At 45.7% G+C, this 23,022-nt stretch overlaps 1 protein-coding gene across 1 annotated transcript in view; it reads right to left on the bottom strand.

The window, feature by feature from the left end:
* The window catches only part of LOC141271601 (DNA nucleotidylexotransferase-like), a 279,576-nt gene that overhangs the window by 178,425 nt on the left and 78,129 nt on the right, over positions 1-23,022 (bottom strand). The gene's annotated exons all lie outside the window — the stretch shown is intronic.

Consider the following 23,022-nt stretch of genomic DNA (forward strand, 5'->3'; position numbering starts at 1 on the left):
GTTTTGGAACACTTTCGATTCAAGGAGAATCAATTCGCCACAAAATGATTTTTTTTAAAAAAAAATAAAAAATAAAAATGGAATTTCAAAAGATTCATTAAGCTTTAAAATGAGCCTCAGTGGAAATATTTGGTTGTTTTGGTTGTACAACACCCTTCTACAAGACCTCCACTTTGGAAAAGTTTCCTATCTTCCACCCTGAGTGCGCTGGAATAATTTATGATACATTGTAAATCATGAGATAGAATAGGATTTGTCCCTACTGACTATCTGACAAACTAAATTTACATAATATTTTGCATATTCATAATGTAAAAGAGGTTCAAGCCAAACTGGTAAAAAAAAAAGTTGTTTGAAACTTTCTCCAGGCATGTGCCAACCCTGCATGGGACTACTGACCTTATTACCATATTAATAAGACCGGCTGTTGTAGGGAAATCAAGATCCTCTCTTAATTTGCATTGCATATGATCCGACACAATGTATCTGGCATAGTCGTCCTCTGATTATTGAAAGTTTACAAACTCCGGAAAAGAACAGACAAGTTCAAAGAAAGAGACACCAAACCCAGACGAAGGTAATGGGGCCATGTGAAAAATCCAGAAAAGATCTGTGCTTGTTTTCTGGATGATAATCAGCGTACTTAACGAAAGTTCAATCATTCACATATTAAAGTAAATTCTGATTATCAATTGCATTCATGTATCTATTATTTTCTCTTCGGCAGGTCTTACACAAGTGTGGAATGCAGCTTGTTGTTGCTGAGAAATAAAACACATTTCCTGGCTTGCGATTGTTCTAAGCCTGAGAGCGATAGCTCCATCTGGTGTGTTCTTTCTCCTTTACCGGCTTTAAATAAAAATCTTTTTGCTTGTAAGAAATCCACTGATACTGTAGATCACAAAGGTTCCCCCAAAGCAGTGAATGTAGAAGAGGATAACAAATGGGAGCGAGGGATAAAAAAAAAGCAACTTTAAAGAACAATTCCCGCAAAAAAAATAAAATTAAAAAATGATCAGAAAAGGAATATAACTCTCTTGGGAAGTTTATTATATGTTTTATACATCCAACAAAGAAAAAAAAATGCCAGGACCAAAATACATCCACATTATTTAAAAAGATGTAAATTTTATTGAATAAAAGACACAAACAAATATTATAGGAATCCAACAACAGGTATAATGATGCACAGAAAGGTGAGTGAGCAACAGAGATAGCCCAATACTGTATATACTCTAATTAATTCTATAGGTATAAAGTGACATATTGCTCAATAAATCTCTGATCATATAAATAATACATCAAATACATATATATAAAAGAAATATATATGTGTACACTCAAAGTGAGTATATAATCACCATAATCATAAATCAATGTATTTGTGAATCAAACCTACATACATACATAATTGGGTACTATCCCTCAACTTTAAGCATATAAGCAATCCATGAATATAGAGTAACATAGTCACTGCTCACTCACCAACAACCCAATGCGCATTTCGCAATAGCTTCATGAGGGGTGATTAGTGAGGGAACAAGCCTTCCTTAATAAAGGGCATCGAGCCAATCAAATACGTATATTTGGGGCGGGTACAGGTGCTGCATAGTAAAAAACCACTAACGTGTCACAGGGTCATCTGACCACCGCATCATCAGGTCCTTTCATATAATAGTGGAGGGTCATGTGACCAATAAATCATCAGATCACCTGACCACTGCATCATCAGTTCCTGTACATAAATCAAATCAGTATGCTAAATTACAATATACATACACTCAATAAAGTGATCGTGTACATAATTAAAAACATCTACCTGATATTGCTGTATACAACAAAACATTGGTAAAAGGAGGTCAATTGACCACCGTCCCAATTGTTAGTGCATGCTAAAAATATATATACATCAAAGACCACAAAATATTCATCATGTGCAAGTATCAAACAATTAATATTATGAGTGGATTTTTAAACTGGCCACACAGACACCTCTTGGGCTTAATGAATATACGTCCTTTGCACCATTCCTATAGATCTTGGACACTTTCCTTCGTGTTGTCCTGATGGATGTTTAATGGCTACTTTCTTGGACCCCCTAAAAATGATTTCTGCCTCCCTTTGAGTGCCTCTCTTTGAGTCTTTATTGCAATGCTGGCAACAGTTGTTTTTTTATTTTGTTTTTAACTTTTTTATATTTTTCATGTTTAGATTACTGAACATAGCCTTTCCATTACACAGATGTGTGATACCAATTTAGGAATCTGATTGTGGCGGGGTTCAATGGAGAAATCTGTACATTATTAGAATGCTGCTGGAGTAATGTGGGGACTTTCTGCCTTGAATCTATCAAGATGCCGCATCTTCTTTGATGACACTTTCTATTAATATGCATATGCACTTTATATGTTTTATGCACCTGTATTGGTGGCATGAAGCCCCCTAATGAGTATTGTTCACTTTGCATTTGCAATTATATGCTGTTATAAATGTTTACTAGTGTTGAGCGAGCACTAAAATGCTCGGGTGCTCGAAGCTCGGGCTGAGCTCGCCGTGATACTCGGGTGTTCGACCCAAGCAACGAGCCCAATGTTAGTCTATGGGAGACCCGAGCATTTTTGCGGCGGCACCCCCAGCAGTCTGTAGAAAGCCTAAAAAGTGCCCAAAACGATAGTGACAGTGCTCAAAAGACATGGGGACAGCATGGGGATCGCCCCAGGAAGCATTTCTGACCCCCAGGTCACTGCTGTCAACAACATGGTCAGAGGTATTAAGTCACTTTTACGGGCTCACAATAAAACGTTCAAAAGCGAAACTGAAACGGTTTTCCTGTGAAATATGTTAAGGAACATTCTTTCCAGGGTAAAGACTTGTGTATAAGGTAAAATAAATAACCAAAAACAAAAATACTCCTCCACACCTTGGGCTATGTTCACAAGTAGCATTTTTTATGCGGTTTTTGCACTTTTGTATTGCTTTCAACCGTGACAAATGCATTCACCGGAAATGTCATTTTAACATTTTACAATCTTATCTGGCCATGTGTTGTGTGACACATGCATACAGTGCTGAAAAGACATGGGAAAAGCATGGGGAAGACCCCTTGAAGCATCTCTGACACCCAGATCACTGCTTAAAAGTGTGCCCATCAGAAGTGATCGTTTCCGCATCAAAAGATGCAGACTTACAACTATCCCCGTGCAAGTCCATGTCCCAGGGCAGTGTTCAATTGTACCTCCCCCATTCCTTGCAATGCAAGCACAAGTATGCAGCCTGCCACCCACCCACCCCCAGGCTGCAATACCATACTGCTAGCTTGCTTGCACTTGAAATGGGGCCTTTTAGTTTGGAGGAGGCCGAAGCTGGCCACTACCTCATGGCTGCATAGGCAGCAAGGTATCCATACTCAGTCCCCAGTCGCCCGGCGGCCGGGTGTCCACGCTCGGTCCCCAGCCGCCAGGGGGCGGCCGGGTGTCCACGCTCGGTCCCCAGCCGCCAGGGGGGTGTCCACACACGGTCCCCAGCCGCCTGGGGGCGGCCGGGTGTTCATAAACGGTCCCCAGCCACCCCTATTTCTCCTTGGAACATCCCCCCACACATTTTTCTTAGCCCGGCCTGCTTTAGGGCAGCATTGGGTGAGCCCACCAGAGAACCAGACTCCTCCAGTGGGCCCTGGCTTCTCCATCAGGGGAGTTGAGAGTGCCAAGGTGAGGAGCATGATGATGATGATGGAAGTTAGCATCTGCTTTGTTTTCTTGGAATGCAAGCGTAAGTGTGCAACCTGCCACCCACCCACCCCCAGGCTGCAATACCATACTGCTAGCTTGCTTGCACTTGAAATGGGGCCTTTTAGTTTGGAGGAGGCCGAAGCTGGCCACTACCTCATGGCTGCTTCAGCAGCAAGGTATCCACACTCAGTCCGCAGCCGCCCGGCGGCCGAGTGTCCACGCTCGGTCCCCAGCCGCCAGGGGGCGGCCGGGTGTCCACGCTCGGTCCCCAGCCGCCAGGGGGCTGCCGGGTGTCCATACTCGGTCCCCAGCCGCCCCGCGGCCAGGTGTCCACACACGGTCCCCAGCCGCCCCTATTTGCCCCGGTGCGCCTTATACACAAGCATGCATGCCAAAACATTACCTGTGCCCTCCCCAGTGCATTTAGTGGGAAGGACAGCCTAACCACAAACACGTGAACAAGTGAATGTGGCCAGGGTTGGTCCATCTCACTGACGCCTTCACACTGGGTTAATATTGTGGAAGCCGGGACACAGTTGGACACTGGGATGCAACACGTCCTCTAGACATAGAGGATTGCGGGTCCTGGGTCAATCAGGCTTCAACACAAAGTTCAGAAGGTAGACAGCAGCAGTGGTCGGCCTCCTACACAACGAGTAAATTATTCATGATCATGAGGCCATCCATCTCCTTAGCTTTCTATTCCTTGGAATGCAAGCGCATGTATATAGTAGCGGCTAGGCCTGAGGTGGTCAGCGTTTTGGCGCATATCCTACCTCCTCCCAGGATTGCTGGATGTTTTCCTGCTACTATCCCAATTCTATGACTCCCGTTAAAACAAAGCTTCAGGTGATGAATGATGGATGAGGTGGTGGCAAAGCAGAAAGAGCAGAAGGAACAGGGACCACTCACATCAATATCAGGCCAGTCAACCACACATGTCTAGTAAGATATGTTTCTGTACCAAAAGGAGCGGTTCGGCTACACAGTTATAGGGCATGCAGTGAGTGCAATGCCTACCAAAAATTTCCAGGCACTCCAATGCCCCTTGGAAGTGACATGGAGGTCAGAGGGCCTTAACTAAACCGTTTTTTCCATTTATAGCAACTGGGTCTACTGTGCACTGTTGGCCTAAGCAGTGAATGGAAGGCTTTCCAAAAATTATGAGGAACTGCAATGCCCCTTGAAACAGACGTGGATTCCAGCATACTAAAAACCTTCTACCCATTATTGGGGAGTGGGTCTCCCTTAGTGTTCGCCTATGCATTGAAAAGCAAAAGCTGACTAAAATTAGGAGGAAATGCAATGCCCGTTGGAAGAATGGTGGAGTTCGCAGTGGAATAAAAAGACAATATGAATGCCCCTTGAAAAAGTGGTGGAGGTCGCAGTAGCTTAACAAGACGGTTTTAATGCCCCTTGGAAAAGTGGTGGAGGTCGCAGTGGAATAAAAAGACAATATAAATGCCCCTGGGAAAAGTGGTGGAGGTCGCAGTAGCTTAACAAGATGGTTTTAATGCCCCTTGGAAGAGACGTGGAGGTCGCAGAGGAACAAAAAGACAATATCAATGCCCCTTGGAAAAGTGGTGGAGGTCGCAGTAGCTTAACAAGACGGTTTTAATGACCCTTGGAAGAGACGTTGAGGTCCCAGTGTCATTTAGAGATGAGCGGTGTTCGACTCGAACTGTTCGCCAATCTAAAATTCGAGCTGTTTTGGGCGGTGTTCGAGCCGTTCGGCGAACACAAATGATTTGAAAAAAATCCGGCTGTTCAAGGTTATGTTCGATAACTGTTCATACACCAAAATCATAACTGGATTTTTTCTCAGCAATGCTGAAAATTAATGTTAATACGCAGTTTGAGTGTACAGCGGGGCGGGGGAGGGGCAGGGGATGGATCTCTGCAGAAATAATGAAGATCTCTATTTTTTTTTCTCTTTCCCGTATTTACAGTGGGGAGGTGCAATCTGTCAGCCTATCAGCAGCGCACACACGGAGCGAACTGCTTTTTTTCAAAAAAGCAAGGGCATGTGTCATTGGCAGTGTATGTCACATGTCCTTGCCCTATAAGACCCAGCCATTTTCCACGTAGCCACCATTTTCTCACTGCAGCTGCGTGTTAGACGGCACCGCTGTTGCTGTGTGCGCTATAGTTTGAGTGTTCATTTCAAGCCAATTTTTGCACAAATCTACAGATAGCTTGAAGGGGAATAGTTGTGATTGCAGTCCTTTTGAGGACTAGGTTACATAATTTCCTACGACTTTTATCAGGCAGCTCTGTGCTCTTAAATAGATAGGTTGGGAGTAGGGACTAATTGTAATTGCAGTCCTTTTCAGGCCTAGGTTACAGCATTTCCTAGGACTTTTTGCCAGGCAGGTTTGTGCCAGTGCTGTGCAAGTTTTTTTTCACAGCATTTGGCTAAATCTAGCTAAGCAAATCCTTTTTGGCCTCTTGCAGTGTGTGTTAGTCAGTGGAGTAGCCTATCTGTGTTGCAAGCTACACCACCTGTGTGTAGAATACAATTTTTTTTACTGCACCTAGCCAAGTAAAACCTTTCGGGCATAGCATCATTCTATTAGTCCATCTATACTAACCTCCACCAGGTTGCAAATTAAAAATAATTTTTATCTGCATCTAGCTCTGAAAAAAAATTTGGGCTTGTAGCAGTGTGTGGGACTTGTTCTATTAGTCCATCTATACTAACCTCCACCAGGTAGCAAATTAAAAATAATTTTTATCTGCATCTAGCTCTGAAAAAAAAATTGGGCTTATAGCAGTGTGTGGGACTGGTTCTATTAGTCCATCTATACTAACCTCCACCAGGTTGCAAATTAAAAATAATTTTATCTGCATCTAGCTCTGAAAAAAAATTTGGGCTTGTAGCAGTGTGTGGGACTTGTTCTATTAGTCCATCTATACTAACCTCGACCAGGTTGCAAATTAAAAATAATTTTTATCTGCATCTAGCTCTGAAAAAAAATTTGGGCTTGTAGCAGTGTGTGGGACTTGTTCTATTAGTCCATCTATACCAGGGGTCTCAAACACGCGGCCCGTGGGCCGCATGCGGCCCCTCCGGCTGCTTCTTGTACATAGACCCCGTAACGATTGCAGCTCTCTCCAGCAGCCCCCGACATCAGTACTGTAGTGCAGTGTATTGCCGCGCAGAGGCCGGCTCTCTGCACAGCAATACCATTGTCAGCCGCCGGCCTAGCAGAGGCCAGCAGCTGACATCTGCATCCCAGCGCCACGGCGTATGACGTCACTGCCATGCGCAGATGTCAGCTGCTGGCCTCTGATAGGCCGGTGGCTGACACTGGTATTGCTGTGCAGAGAGCCGGTCTCTGCGCAGCAATACACTGCACTACAGCGGTGATGTCGGCGGCTGCTGGAGAGTAGTGTTGAGCCACCCCCGTAGTGTTCGAGTTCGGTTCGGTTCGTCGAACACCCGTGTGTTCGCCGAACTGTTCGTCGAACTGTTCGTCGAACACCTTCGAACACCGTTAAAACCAATGGCAGGCAAACAAAAACACATAGAAACACATAGAAAACACCTTCAAAGGTGTCCAAAAGCTGACAAACTGCTCAGAAGACATAACTAACACATGGAAAAGTGACAAGTACATATATTCATGCGAAAAGAAAAGAGGTGGAGGAGTAAAAGGAGGGACGAGACACAGATATAGGCATGTCATGCCCTTCTAAAATCCAAAAAGTGAGAAGCGAACACGGCCAGTCCGTTCCTGCCCGTGCCACCTCTGTGTCGCCGGGTTTGTGCCAGAGCCGCGGTGGACCCTGACAGCCAGCCCCCCTCTCCCAATACTGGTGCCTGTCCGCTGGTGGGTCGGGCGAGCCCCCCTGTGGTGGAGGCAGCTCTAAGCTTTTTCATTTAAATTGTCTCTCTAATTTGAATGAATACACTTTAAATCCTTTTACAAGGATCTATTGGAGGGCAAGTCTCATGCCAGCAGCCGCGTAATTCCAGCTCCAGTAGCGTCCACTAAAGCTGCTGCAGTTAAAAAGCTTTTATAAGGATCAAGCTCGGCTGTCCACCGCAAGGCATCCTACCGCCAGTCCCAGTCCCTATGCCTTGGGGTGCCTCCTGATGCTCTTCACTGAGTATCCCGTGGTCCCGAAGCATTTCCTTTGAAAAAATTAAGTGTCCAAACTACAGGTGGTGTAGCTTGCTTAACAGCCGGGATAATCCGCTGACTAGCAGACACTGCTACTAGGCACAAACTATTTCCTGGGCTAGATGCAGTTAAAAATTTGTAATTAGATACTCTCGTTGGATGCTGAGAAAGCATTCCATAGAGTCTCCTGGCACGCCATATATGATTCTCTTAACCCTCCGTCACATACAATATCGGTTCTAACGAGTTCACATACAATGTGACTGTCAGGCGCAGGCTAGAAAAATACCTATAATATCTAATGTTTGCAATTTCAGTGCTCTAAAAGTGATCAGTGACCTTCATAGGGATGTAATAAAAGAGACTACACATAATCAGGTGTAAAAAAAAAACATTTACTTAACATAAAACTAATAACTCTGAAATACAAACATTTCAAAACTCCCGCCAAATAGTCCCCAGTTCGACTCTGTCAAAAAACTCTACAAAGAAAATTTATGGAAACAAACTTAATTTTAAGGTACCTTAAGTACTATTAAACACATATTCAATCAGAATTAGATCCTGAAGTTTCCCCAGAAAAATTACACTTGCAGAGCAAAGAGCAAGAATTACACATCATTTTTGCATGTGTCTGGCAGATTGCATTATGACATTTGTGACATTTATAATTAGAAAGCCTTCTGATTCCGCTTTCTGTGGTGCAGGTGGTGCATCTCCTTCTTTTGGGAGGTGGTGCAGGTGGTGAATTTTCACTATCATCTTCTGGGCGGAATCTTTTGAGCTGAACTTGAAGGCGAGAGGGGATACCGATTGTTTTCATACTTCTCCTGCGTAGCTCTCCAAGCACTAGTTCATGGGCCAATTTTTTCAGATAGAATCGTCTATGGAGTGGTTCAAGCTTGTATTCAAGGTAAATAACTTGTGAATTTATACCACCCAAATTCAACATAGCAAAAAATATGACCATTGGCCAGCGTTTGGTGTTTCTGCTGACGTTGAAAGTTGAGCACATCTGATCAGCTGTATCAACACCCCCTTTGGTTGCATTATAAAATGTAATTATCTCCGGGTTTTTTTGTGCCTCAGTCCCAGGATCGATGGCATCATCATCATGAAGTGTTGATAGAAGAAGTACAATTTTTTTTGCTTGTGGTACATAGGAAACCAAAACCTTTCCATTATGGAATGCAAACATACTGCTGTACTGTTGTCTCCCTTTCACACTTACAAACTGTGTAGGCAATTCTTTTTTATTTTTTCTTACAGTTCCGACATATGAAAGCTTCTGCATTTTCAGATAATCAATCAGATCACAATTTGAAAACCAATTGTCAGCTGTTATATTGCGACCCGATCCAAATAAGGGCTCAGCCAGTCTTTTTACAACATCACTGGGTTTGTTGCTGACACAGTAAGGACCTTCTGGTTGTTTTCCTGCATAAACTTCCAGGTTGTAAGTGTAGGTCTTACTGGCATCAACAAGGGCATACATTTTTATTCCATATTTGTTAGGCTTTGATGGAATATATTGACGAAAGGCACATTTACCACGAAAACCAGGGAGCATTTCGTCAATAGTGAGATTCTCCCCAGGGCAATAGCTTTTTTTACAGTTTTCAACAAATTTTTGGAATATATCACGAATTGGAGCAAGTCGGTCATGTGTTTTACGTTCGGTTCGGGTAGTTCTGTCGTCAAACCGAAGGCAACGAATTAGAAGCTTGAATCTGTTTATGGACATAACAAGGCCAAATTTTTCAACTCAATCCCCATCTTTACTCCAAAGTTCCTCCAAACTTTGTCTATTTGCCCTATAAGCTCCTGCAAGGTGTAATAATCCAAAAAAAGCACACAGTTCTATTTCATCTGTGGCCTTCATGGTTTTGTTGCAGATGAACTTGTCCTTTATAATGTCTATATATTGGTTGGTATATGTGACAATAGAGTCCAGAATGTCATCTGTGAATAAACTATTCCAGCATTCAACTGCAGTTTTTGCATTACTTGCAGTTCCTATAACTGCAGGGAGGTGAGTAATAATGTTTTGAGGTTCCCTACGTTTTTTCTGGAGTGGCTTCTTGTTCCATTGTTTTTTTTTTATCTTTTCCCATATAATAAGATTCTACATCTTCATCCTCATCACTGTCACCATCTTGCTCTGTTTCAGAATCCACTTCACATACTTCCACCTCATCATGAGAATCAATCTCACTTTCCTCTCCTAAATCCTCATTCAGTGTGGGGTCTGCATCATCTAACAGCATGTTTGTTACTTCCTCAACATCAAGGTTTTTTGATAAATTGTACATTTTCCTCTCCATTTCAGCAGATAATCTGAAGCAAGAGAAGGAATATGTGTTAGGGAACTACTGTATATGCCTGAGCAGCACACTTTCTTTTTTAATCTGCCTTATTTCTATGAAATATCCTCACACTTTGTGCTATACATTCATAAAACAAGCTAAATAAACAATTGTGATGAATAAAAACATAAAATACCAACCTTATTGAGTGTGACGTGTTCACATACAATGAGCCTGAGAGATTAGCGCAGTTATATCTGTTCTCCTGAAGCTCTGCAATCCAACTGTGGTATAAGGTTTCACAGAGCTGCTAGAGACAGGAGACTACCTGGAGGGAGGGGATTTCCTCACAATCTGGTGAGGAAGGAGAAATGAAAGTAAAAGAGATGTGCCTGTCAGGCCTATTGTATGTGATGGAGGGTTAAAAGCTTGGGGTAGGGGTCTAGGGGACCCTTTTATAGCCAAAATCACGGCCCTGTATCGCAATACGTCACCTAGGCTGAAGATAAATGGAACTGTAGCACCCTGAGGGCTCGGTTGCTACAGAGGTATTGCACCTCGCCCAGAGGTGTGATATCTCACTCTCAAGGTAAGGATGGAGTGTGGATCAGGACCTGACACCTGCATGCATTACACCACATTGCCGTGGGGCAGGGCGACCAATATGCCCCTGAGATGGGCACGACAGTCCCTGTCCCTGGCTGGAGTGGGGGGAGGGAACACTGAGGAAGGGGAACCCTGTAGTGCAGGAGCAGGGAGGAAGCAGTTCCTGGGTGCATTGAGAAGGGAGTATAAAAGGTGGGCACCATCTTAGTTCAGTGCAGAGAAGTCTGAGCAGAAGTCACAGGGAGCAGGGGCTCTGCATGAGCTCTGCTCCGGAGGCGGGCCTAGTAACAGAGGCCCAGGCCTGGAAGAGGGAGAAGGAAGGAAGAGGAGTGGAGAAGGCTCCAGGAACGAGGAACGAAGGGATGCCAGGGGTGCGGACGGGCGAGTCGCCACCGCATGCCCGAATCCACCTGCGTGGAGGGGTCAGGCCAAAGGGGGAGACCGGTCCCCGATACTAGTGGAGGTGGGAAACAACCCTCAGCTAGAAACCAGAGGCTGTGACATTTTATGTGGCGCAGCCCCTCGCTACACCCGCTAGGAAGGCACCACATAGGGTCAGGGAAACTGGCGCCAAGTTTACCAAGAGGAGGCCCGAGGCAGCCGGACAGAAGGGTTGGTAAGAAAGGCCAGACAAAGGACACACAAAGAGGCTCCTGTGAAGCACTCCAAAGTTATCTGGGAGTTGTCTGAGCCCCTCACCTGGTGAGCACAGTACGACGTGGGCAGCCGTTACCTGCAGAAGTGGTCTGGATAATAAGAACTGTGAGTAAAGGCCCTGGACTGCATCACTGACTCCGTGTCGTTACGGCTGCAGCCCTGCACCATCACCCCCATCCTCCGCATACACTGCCCTGAGGCTATACTCCTCCCGTGGGGAGTTATGCTACGCTCTGCTGCACCCACAACACAAGCCTCAGCGGTCTGCCCTGGAGCGGCGGTTCACTCTGACCGCAATCCACGGGTGGCGTAGTCAGACGTTTAAACATCAAAACCACATAAATAGTTCCGCCACTGGTTTGACCGCCCTGAGCCACGGAACCAGGTCGCCGCCACGGAGACTACAACCACCAGCATCCACCAAAAAGGGTCCGGCTCCGGGTGTCCCAAGGCCCAGGGGGCGCGTCAGAACATTTTCATCACCTTTCATAATCACCAATGGGACAAGGCAGGGATGTCCTCTGTCCCCTCTCTTATACATCCTAGTGACAGAGCACATGCTCTCATCAATTCGCCATAACCCCAATATTAGGTGGATTGAGGTGGGAGGCACCGAGTTCAAGTGCTCTCTATTTGCTGATGATGTCCTAGTATATATCACTCAATCACATATATCCATCCCTGCTGTTATGGCTGAAATAGATCACTTTGTTACATGGTCAAATTTTAAAATCAATGCAGCGAAGTCTGAGGCCCTCGATATCTCCCTCCCCAAATCCATACAGGATTCCATCCAGTGCAACTTTCCCTTTGCCTGGCCCTCACAGGGTATCAAATACTTAGGAATTCCTATTCATAGAGACCTCTCCCGTCTATGTTATCTTAATTTTGGGCCCTTTATTGAACAACTCCATACAGACCACGGTTGGCAAGTTAGAACTGTAAGATTCACTACGTGAACCACTGGTGTTTTGTGGAAAAGCACATGTACACTGTGTTCCAAATTATTATGCAAAAAGTGTTTAGGAGTGATAAGGGAAGAATTTGTTTGTTTGTCAGTTAAACTCATTGATGGTGATGTGTGTCAGGGCTCTTTATATCACTGTAAGCAATTGCAGACACCTGTGCTAATTAGTTTGGCAGGTGTGTCCAATGAAAGGCAAGACTACTTAAGAAGGCTGTCCCACATTATTAAGCAGCCTACATTTTCTGCCAAAACAGGAAAGAAAAAGGATGTGTCGGCTGCTGAGAAGCAACAAATTGTGGAGTCTTTAGGTCAAGGCATGACTACAATCAACATTGTGCGATGATCAGGATGAAATGTCTTGGCAATCAAAAAGTAGGTAGCTGATTCACAGTACACACGTGTGCGTGCTGATAAGGGCAAATTGAGGACTCTTTCCTACAGGCAATTACGTCAGGTTAAAAGAGCAGCGGCAAAAAAGCCTTGTCATAGCAGCAGACAAGTTTTTGAAGCTGCTGGTGCCTCCAACGTCCCCCGAACAACAAGATGCAGGGTCCTTCAGAGGTTTGCAGCTGTGCGTACGCCATCCTGTCGACCTCCTCTATCCACTGCACACAAGCAGAAACGGCTCCAGTGGGCCAAACAATACATGAAGACTGATTTCAAAACTGTTTTGTTCACGGATGAGTTCTGTGCAACGCCCTATGGTCCAGATGGATGGAGTGGAGGATGGCTGGTTGATGGACACCCCACGCAAACACGACTACAGAGCCAACAAGGAGGAGGTGGAGTAATGTTTTGGGCTGGAATCATGGGGAGAGAGATTGTCGGCCCCTTTAGGATCCCTGAAGGGGTAAAGATGAACTCCATAATGTATGTGGAGTTTCTCAAACAGCACTTCCTGCCATGGTTCAAGAAGAAGAACCGTGTATTCCACAGCAAGATCATTTTCATGCATGATAATGCACCGTCTCATGCTGCACATAACACATCTGCATCTCTGGCTGATATGGGCATAAAAGGGGACAAACTTATGGTGTGACCCCCATGCTCGCTGACCTCTACCCCATTCAGAACCTCTGGAGCATCATCAAAAGGAGTGTCTATGATGGCGGGAGGCAGTTCACATCTAAGCAACAGCTCTGGGAGGGTATTCTGTCCTCATGCAAAACAATTGAAGCAGAAACCATCCAAAACCTGAGAGAGTTCAGAAGCTCCTTTCGAACAAGGGGTCCTATGTGCAAATGTAACATCACCTAGAATAAAGTTTTGAGTTGAAAACTGTTTGATTTCAGTTTCTAATAACCTGATAATGCTTATAATTTCAAAAATGACCATTTTTTTGTTCTTTATTAAAATGAAAAGGTTGATCGAAGAGTGTGGGGGATCTAAGAGTGTGGCAACCCAGTAGTCAGGATTACTTCGAATTCTGACAATCTGAGGGTCATGTTGCAGGTAGTCCAGCAAGAAGGCACTTATGTGTCTTGCGCATCTCGGAGCCCCAAAATTATTTTCCGGGCTAGATGCAGCTAAACATTATTATTAATTTTAAATCTGGTGGAGCTTAGTATAGATGGCCTAATAGAATTAGTACTGCACACTGCTACAAAGCCCAAATTATTTTCCAGCCAAGATACAGATAAACATGATTATTAATTTTAAATCTGGTGGAGCTTAGTATAGATGGCCTAATAGAATCAGTACTGCACACTGCTACAAAGCCCAAATTATTTTCCAGCCAAGATACAGATAAACATGATTAGTAATTTGAAAGCTTAAAACGGTTGGAGAGGTGATTTTAACCAATCATCAAACTTTTACTCTCCCCAGGATGATACAGGGGTAGAAAAGTCGTTTCGGATCCATGATTTGTTCATCTTTATGAACGTGAGTCTGTCTACATTATCAGTGGAGAGCCGCGTGCGCTTATCTGTCAGCACACCAGCAGCAGCGCTGAACACACGTTCAGACAGAACGCTGGCTGCGGGGCATGACAAGAGCTCCAAGGTGTAAGTGGCTAGCTCTGGCCATTTATCCAGATTGGAAGCCCAAAAAGAGCAAGGGTCCAGTGACACAGTCATGGCTTCAATGTTTACTTGGAGATACTCCTGTACTATCGTCTCTAGGCGTTGACTATGTCTCAGACTTCTTGTCTCCTGTGGCCTTGCAAAGGATGGGCTAAAAAAGTGGTGAAATGATTCCGCAAAATTGATGTTACCAGCAGATACTGTGTTTCTGTTACGGTTTGAGTGCTGAACACTCGACGGTCCCATGGTTGGCAAGTTGGAACTGTGAGATTCACTACGTGCACCACTGGCGTTTTGTGGAAAAGCACATGTAAGATTCTGCAACAGTCTCTGCTGATACTCCTGCATGCGTGCATCTCTTTCTATGGCAGGAATAATTTCTGCAAATTTACTTTTGTACCGGGGATCTAACAGTGTGGCAACCCAGTAGTCAGGATTATTTCTAATTCTCACAATTCGAGGGTCATGTTGAAGGTAGTGCAGCAAGAAGGCACTCATGTGTCTTCCGCATCCAGGAGCACCAAGTCCCTGTTGTGTTGGTGGCGAGGTAACAATCATGCTTCCTTCCTCTGTCCTCTCCCCCCAACCTCGCACAACAGAAATGTGATCAAGGTCTCCCTCATCTGATGAGTCTTCCATCAGTTCATCCTCCACTTCTTCCTGGGCTCCTGCACCTTCCTCACTAGTTTGGCTGCTACCATGCACCCTGGTAAAACCATCTCCCCCACCCTCACATGCCTGCCGCCTTGGTGCTGCCGACCGTCTGGACCTTGCAGATGTTAGCCCTTCCGCATACAACTCCTCCTCCTCTACTTCCTCCACCTCCTCTTGTGCCACCACCTGACTCCGAATTCTGTTTACCATGTGCTCCAGCATGTAAATCACCGGAATAGTCATGCTGATAATGGCATCGTCAGCACTAAACATCTTCGTCGCCATTTCAAAACTGTGCAGAAGGGTGCATAGGTCCCTGATCTGAGACCACTCCTCCAGCGTGATTTGCCCCACCTCTGGATCTCGTTGGCCCAGGCTATACGTCAGAACGTATTGCACCAGGGCTTGTCGGTGCTGCCACAGTCGCTGCAACCCACCGGGTAGGCACATCGCATTTTAGCCGGTGAAGTGGCAGGCCCAACGACTTCTGTAGAGATGTAAGTCACTGAGCTGTGGGATGCGAACGGAGGAAGTGAGCACACAGCGACCATGCCCTCTGCAGAAGGCCATCTAGTCCGGGATAGTGGGCTAAAAATTGCTGGACAACCAGGTTCAACACGTGAGCCATACAAGGCACGTGTGTGACATTGCCCCGGTGAAGGGCCGCACCCAGGGCAGCATTTCTGTAGCCAAGAGCTTGCAGATGGTGAAATTCAACCTCTTAGCTTTCTCATGGCTAGGAGGAAATGGTCTTTTACTTGTCCACATCTGAGGGAACGAGGGCTGGCTGTTGTGCTTAGACGGGGTTGATAAGGGTGTCCCCGGCAAACTGCCGGTCTGTGAGGAAGATGCAGGCGGACATGTTAGGTTGCCTTGATCCAAAGGTGGTGCTATCGATGTCAGACAGCGCTCAACACCAGCTGGTGTTACCACCTCCAAAGAAAATGATGACCTGCCAATCACGCTGGCTGTTGCGGGTAAAGAGGTGGCAGGTCTGCGTCCCAAAACAGGTGTGACTGCTGTCCCCCCAGTCACATAGGATGAAGAGGCCGCCGATGCACAAGATGTGGCAGACGGTGGTTGGCCCAGCCGGCTAGGCCGCATTGTAGCACAGTGAGCTTCCACTGCAACTTATGCTTCATGTCCATGTGCCGGTTCATGCATGAAGTACTCAAACTATGTATTTTTTGGCCTCTACTTAGCTTTTGCTGACAAATGTTACAGATAACATGAGTTGGGTCATCTTTATCGATCTGAAAAAATGCCCAGGCTAAACAAGGCTTAGCACCCATGCAACCTGAAGAGCCACCACGACTTGTGGTGAGAGGCAGAGTTGTGTTTGAGGATGCAGTTGTTGACGTGCTTCCAGTACTACGTCTCTGTCCAGGAAGGCACAACCTGACCTCGTCGTCACTAGCATTCTCCTCCACCTCCTCTGCTGACCTCATCTCTTGGCTGACTGTGGGTTGACAGTAGGTGGGATCTCCAACCTCATCATCATCACCCTGTGTCTTATCACACCCGTCGTCCTCAGAGCCAACCTGTTCCTGCCCTGACAAAAAACTAAAGTTGTCGCTCCAATCAGGTATTTGAGTCTCATCATCGTCTTCCTCATTGTCTCCACCAACAGGAGTTACAGTTTGGGAATGAGGGTCTACATTATGGGCAGAACCTTCTGCGTCTGGTCCTGGATCCGACTCATAAAGATTCTGGGCATCAGTGCAGATCATTTCCTCATCTGGATTCACAGAAGCGCTGGAGCCGACCTCTGATTCACAGGCTATAGTATGAGTAAACTGCAGACTCAACCATCTGTTCTACCTCATACTCAGGCGGGCAGCTGGGGATTTGGGAGCTGTGAGGAAGCAAGTGCGATTGGGGTGACACCTCTGAGGACTGGAGTATTTGTGATGTTGAAGTTGATGTGGAGGAGAGCCCACTTAAAGGAGCACTTGATATCCGTTTAAGCACCTGCTGTTTTTGTGCCTCATCTGGAATTTGTAGCGATTGGCATGGCCGTAAGAAAGGGATCTTATCACATTGTCCGCTAAAAGAAGTAGACATTTTAGTTTGGCTGGAAGATGGTCTTTCTTCTGCAGATGTTACTGTTGCTTTACACCTAACCCACGGACACAACCTTTTTTCCCCTTCCCAACACGCCTATTCCCCTTTCCACCAGCAGCAGGCCTTTTTCCACTCATTTTGGTGGTTAACTAATTCACAACTCTGGAGTTGTTTGCACAAAAAAACAATGGATGGGAACCGAGCAGAGCTGAGTGGCCAAACTGTGGTATTAGGCCAAAACTATTGGCTGGGTTAGATGCAGAAAAAAATTATATTCAATTTGCAACCTGATGGAGGTTAGTATAGATGGAATAATAGAACAAGTCCCACACACTGCTAGAAGCCCAAATATTTTTTCAGAGCTAGATGCAGAAAAAAATTATATTCAATTTGCAACCTGATGGAGGTCAGTATAGATTGACTAATAGACCAAGTCCCACACACTGCTAGAAGCCCAAATATTTTTTCAGAGCTAGATGCAGATAAAAATTATTTTTAATTTGCAACCTGATGGAGGTCAGTATAGATGGACTAATAGACCAAGTCCCACACACTGCTAGAAGCCCAAATATTTTTTCAGAGCTAGATGCAGAAAAAAATTATATTGAATTTGCAACCTGATGGAGGTCAGTATAGATGGACTAATAGACCAAGTCCCACACACTGCTAGAAGCCCAAATATTTTTTCAGAGCTAGATGCAGAAAAAAATTATATTCAATTTGCAACCTGATGGAGGTCAGTATAGATGGACTAATAGAACAAGTCCCACACACTGCTAGAAGCCCAAATATTTTTTCAGAGCTAGATGCAGATAAAAAATATTTTTAATTTGCAGCCTGATGGAGGTCAGTATAGATGGACTAATAGAACAAGTCCCACACACTGCTAGGAGCACAAATATTTTTTTCAGAGCTAGATGCAGAAAAAAATTATATTCAATTTGCAACCTGATGGAGGTCAGTATAGATGGACTAATAGAACAAGTCCCACACACTGCTAGAAGCCCAAATATTTTTTCAGAGCTAGATGCAGAAAAAAATTATATTCAATTTGCAACCTGGTGGAGGTCAGTATAGATGGACTAATAGAACAAGTCCCACACACTGCTAGAAGCCCAAATATTTTTTCAGAGCTAGATGCAGAAAAAAATTATATTCAATTTGCAACCTGGTGGAGATCAGTATAGATGGACTAATAGAACAAGTCCCACACACTGCTAGAAGCCCAAATATTTTTTCAGAGCTAGATGCAGAAAAAAATTATATTGAATTTGCAACCTGATGGAGGTCAGTATAGATGGACTAATAGAACAAGTCCCACACACTGCTAGAAGCCCAAATGTTTTTTCAGAGCTAGATGCAGATAAAAATTATATTCAATTTGCAACCTGGTGGAGGTCAGTATAGATGGACTAATAGAACATGTCCCACACACTGCTACAAGCCCAAATATTATTTCAGAGCTAGATGCAGAAAAAAATTATATTCAATTTGCAACCTGATGGAGGTCAGTATAGGTAGACTAATAGAATGATGCTATGCCCAAAAGGTTTTACTTCACTATGTGCAGTAAAAAAATTGGTATTCTATACACAGGTGGTGTAGCTTGCAACACAGATAGCTTACTGCACTGACTAACACACTCTGCAATAGGCCAAAAAGGATTAGGTTTGCTAGATTTAGCCAAATGCTGTGAAAAAAACTTGCACAGCACTGGCACAGACCTGCCTGGCAAAAACTGATAGGAACTGATGTAACTTAGTCCTGAAAAGGACTGCAATTACAATTAGTCTTTACTCCCAACCTATCTATTTAAGAGCATAGACCTGCCTGATAAAAGTTGTAGGAAATGATGTAACCTAGTCCTTAAAAGGACTGCAATCACAGCTATTCCCTACTCCCAAGCTATCTGTAGATTTGTGCGAAAATTGGCTTGAAATTAACAAGGTATAGCGCACACAGCAACAGCGGTGCCGTCTAACACGCAGCTGCAGCAGTGAGAAAATGGTGGCGACGGGGAAAATGGCTGGGTCTTATAGGGCAAGGACATGTGACATACACTGCCAATGACACATGCCCTTGCTTGTGTGAAAAAAAGCACTTCGCTCCGTGTGTGCGCTGCTGATAGGCTGACAGATTGCACCTCCCCACTGTAAATGCTGGAAAGAGAAAAAAAAATGGAGATCTTCATTATTCCTGCAGAGATCCATCCCCTGCCCCTCCCCCCGCCCCGCTGTACACTCAAACTGCGTATTTACATTAATTTTCATCATTACTGAGAAAAAATCCAGTTATGATTTTGGTGCACGAACAGTTATCGAACATAACCTCGAACAGCCGAATTTTTTTCAAATCGTTCGTGTTCGCCAAACGGCTCGAACACCACCCAAAACAGCTCGAATTTGAGATTGGCGAACAGTTCGAGTCGAACAACGCTCATCTGTACTGGAGAGAGCTGCGATCGTTATGGGGTCTGTGCCTGCGGGCCACAGGTGCAGAAAGGACGCCGAAGAAACGGAGGACAGGTGAGAGTCTTTTTTTTTTCTCTGTCATGTGAAATGTGAAATAGAGCTCTCAGTATGGGGGGGGGCACTGTGTGCAGTATGGGGGGACGGGGACCCTGAATGCAGTATGGGGGGATGGGGACCCTGTACGCAGTATGGGGGGACGGGGAACCTGTGCGCAGTATGGGGGGATGGGGACCCTGTGCGCAGTATGGGGGGGGACCCTGTGTGCAGTATGGGGGGGCCCTGTGCGCAGTATGGTGGGGGCGGACCCTGTGCGCAGTATGGGGGGGATGGACCCTGTGTGCAGTATGGGGGGACCCTGTGCACAGTTTGCGGGGGGACCTGGATGGGGGACATGTCTGCAACATGGGGACCATGTCTGCAATATGGGTGACCATATCAGAAATATGAGGGACCTGGATGGGGGACCATGTCTGCAATATGGGGGACCTGGATGGGGACATGTCTGCAAGATAAGGACCAGGATGGGGGACCATGTCTGCAATATGGGGACCATGTCTGCAATATGGGGGACCTGGATGGGGGACCATGTCTGCAATATGGGGGACCTGGATGGGAGACCATGTCTGCAATATGGGGACCATGTCTGCAATATGGGGGACCTGGATGGGAGACCATGTCTGCAATATGAGGACCATGTCTGCAATATGAGGACCATGTCTGCAATATGGGGGACCATGTCTTCAATATGGGGACCGTGTCTGCAATATGGGGGACCTGGATGGGAGACCGTGTCTGCAATATGGGGGACCTGGATGGGAGACCGTGTCTGCAATATGGGGGACCTGGATGGGTGACCGTGTCTGCAATATGGGGGACCTGGATGGGAGACCGTGTCTGCAATATGGGGGACCAGGATGGGAGACTATGTTTGCAATATGGGAGACCTGGATGTGAGACCATGTCTGCAATATGCGGGACCAGGATGGGAGACCATGTCTGCAATATGGGGGACCTGGATGGGAGACCATGTCTGCAATATGGGGGACCTGGATGGGAGACCATGTCTGCAATATGGGGGACCTGGATGGGAGACCATGTCTGCAATATGGGGGACCTGGATGGGAGACCATGTCTGCAATATGGGGGACCTGGATGGGAGACCATGTCTGCAATATGGGGGACCTGGATGGGAGACCATGTCTGCAATATGGGGGACCTGGATGGGAGACCATGTCTGCAATATGACGGACCTGGATGGGAGACCATGTCTGCAATATGGGGGACCTGGATGGGGGACCATGTCTGCAATATGGGGGACCTGGATGGGAGACCATGTCTGCAATATGAAGGACCTGGATGGGGGACCATGTCTGCAATATGACGGACCTTGATGGGAGACCATGTCTGCAATATGGCGAATCTGGATGGGAGACCATATCTGCAAGATGAGGACCAGTTCAAAAGATGTATAGAAAATAAAATGGTATCACTAAAAATGTCACTTTGTCATGTAAATATTGCGGCCCCGCAAATTAAATGTTATTCCGTGTGCGGCCCATATGCCCAGCTGAGTTTGAGACCCCTGATCTATACTAACCTCCACCAGGTTGCAAATTAAAAATAATTTTTATCTGCATCTAGCTCTGAAAAAAAATTTGGGCTTGTAGCAGTGTGTGGGACTTGTTCTATTAGTCCATCTGTACTAACCTCCACCAGGTTGCAAATGAAAAATAATTTTTATCTGCATCTAGCTCTGAAAAAAAATTTGGGCTTGAAGCAGTGTGTGGGACTTGTTCTATTAGTCCATCTATACTAACCTCCACCAGGTTGCAAATTAAAAATAATTTTTATCTGCATCTAGCTCTGAAAAAAAATTTCGGCTGTAGCAGTGTGTGGGACTTATTCTATTAGTCCATCTATACTGAGCTCCACCACCTGTGTATGTAATAAAATTGTTTTACTGCATCTAACCCAGCCAATACTTTTGGGCTAATACCACAGTTTGGCCACTCAGCTCTGCTCGGTTCCCATCCATTGTTTTTGGCGCAAACAACTCCAGAATTGTCAATTAGTTAACCCCCAAAATAAGTGGAAAACAGCCTGCTGATGGTGGAAAGGGGAATAGGCGTGTTGGGAAGGGAAAAAAAGGTTGTGTCCGTGTGGTAGGTGTTAAAGCAACAGTAACATCTGCAGAAGAAAGACCATCTTCCAGCCAAACTAAGATGTCTACTTCTTTTAGCGGACAATGTGATAAGATCCCACGCCAATCGCTACAAATTCCAGATGAGGCACAAAAACAGCAGGTGCTTCAACGGATATCAAGTGCTCCTTTAAGTGGGCTCTCCTCCACCTCAACTTCAACATCACAAATACTCCAGTCCTCAGAGGTGTCACTCCAATCGCACTTGCTTCCTCACAGCTCCCAAGTTTTTCAGCTGCCCGTCTGAGTATGGGGCAGAACAGATGGTTGAGTCTGCAGAGCTGTTTACTCATACTATAGCCTGGGAATCAGAGGTCGGCTCCAGAGCTTCTGTGAATCCAGACGAGGAAATGATCTGCACTGATGCCCAGAATCTTTATGAGTCGGATCCAGGAACAGACGCAGAAGGTTCTGACCATAATATAGACCCTCGTTCCCAAACTGTAACTCCTGTTGGGGGAGACAATGAGGAAGACGATAATGAAACTCAAATACCTGATTGGAGCGACAACTTGAGTTTTTTGTCAGAGCAGGAAGAGGTTGGCTCTGAGGACGACGGGTGTGATAACACACAGGGTGATGATGACGAGGTTGGAGATCCCACTTACTGTCAACCCACAGTCAGCCAGTTGATGAGGTCAGCAGAGGAGGTGGAAGAGGATGCTAGTGACGACGAGGTCAGTTTGCGCCTTCCAGGACAGAGATGTAGTACTGGAAGCACGTCAACAACTGCATCCTCAAACACAACTCTGCCTCTGACCACTAGTCGTGGTGGCTCTTCAGGTCGCATGGGTGCTAAGCTTTGCATAGCCTGGGCATTTTTTCAGATCGATAAGGATGACCCAACTCGTGTTATCTGTAACATTTGTCAGCAAAAGCTAAGTAGAGGCCAAAAAATACATAGTTTGAGTACTTCATGCATGAACCGGCACATGGATATGAAGCATAAGTTGCAGTGGGAGGCTCACTGTGCTACAATACGGCCTAGCCGGCCGGGCCAACCACCGTCTGCCACATCTTGTGCATCCGCGGCCTCTTCATCCTCTGTGACTGGGGAGACAGCAGTCATACCTGTTTTGGGACGCAGACCTGCCACCTCTTTACCCGCAACAGCCAGCGTGATTGCCAGGTCATCATTTTATTTGGAGGTGGAAACACCAGCTGGTGTTGAGCGCTCTCCGACATCGATAGCACCACCTTTGGATCAAGGCAACCTAA

This window comes from Phyllobates terribilis, unplaced genomic scaffold, assembly GCF_046119375.1.
Source record: "Phyllobates terribilis strain yellow unplaced genomic scaffold, ASM4611937v1 Scaffold_5__5_contigs__length_657084704, whole genome shotgun sequence".
NCBI lineage: Eukaryota > Metazoa > Chordata > Amphibia > Anura > Dendrobatidae > Phyllobates > Phyllobates terribilis.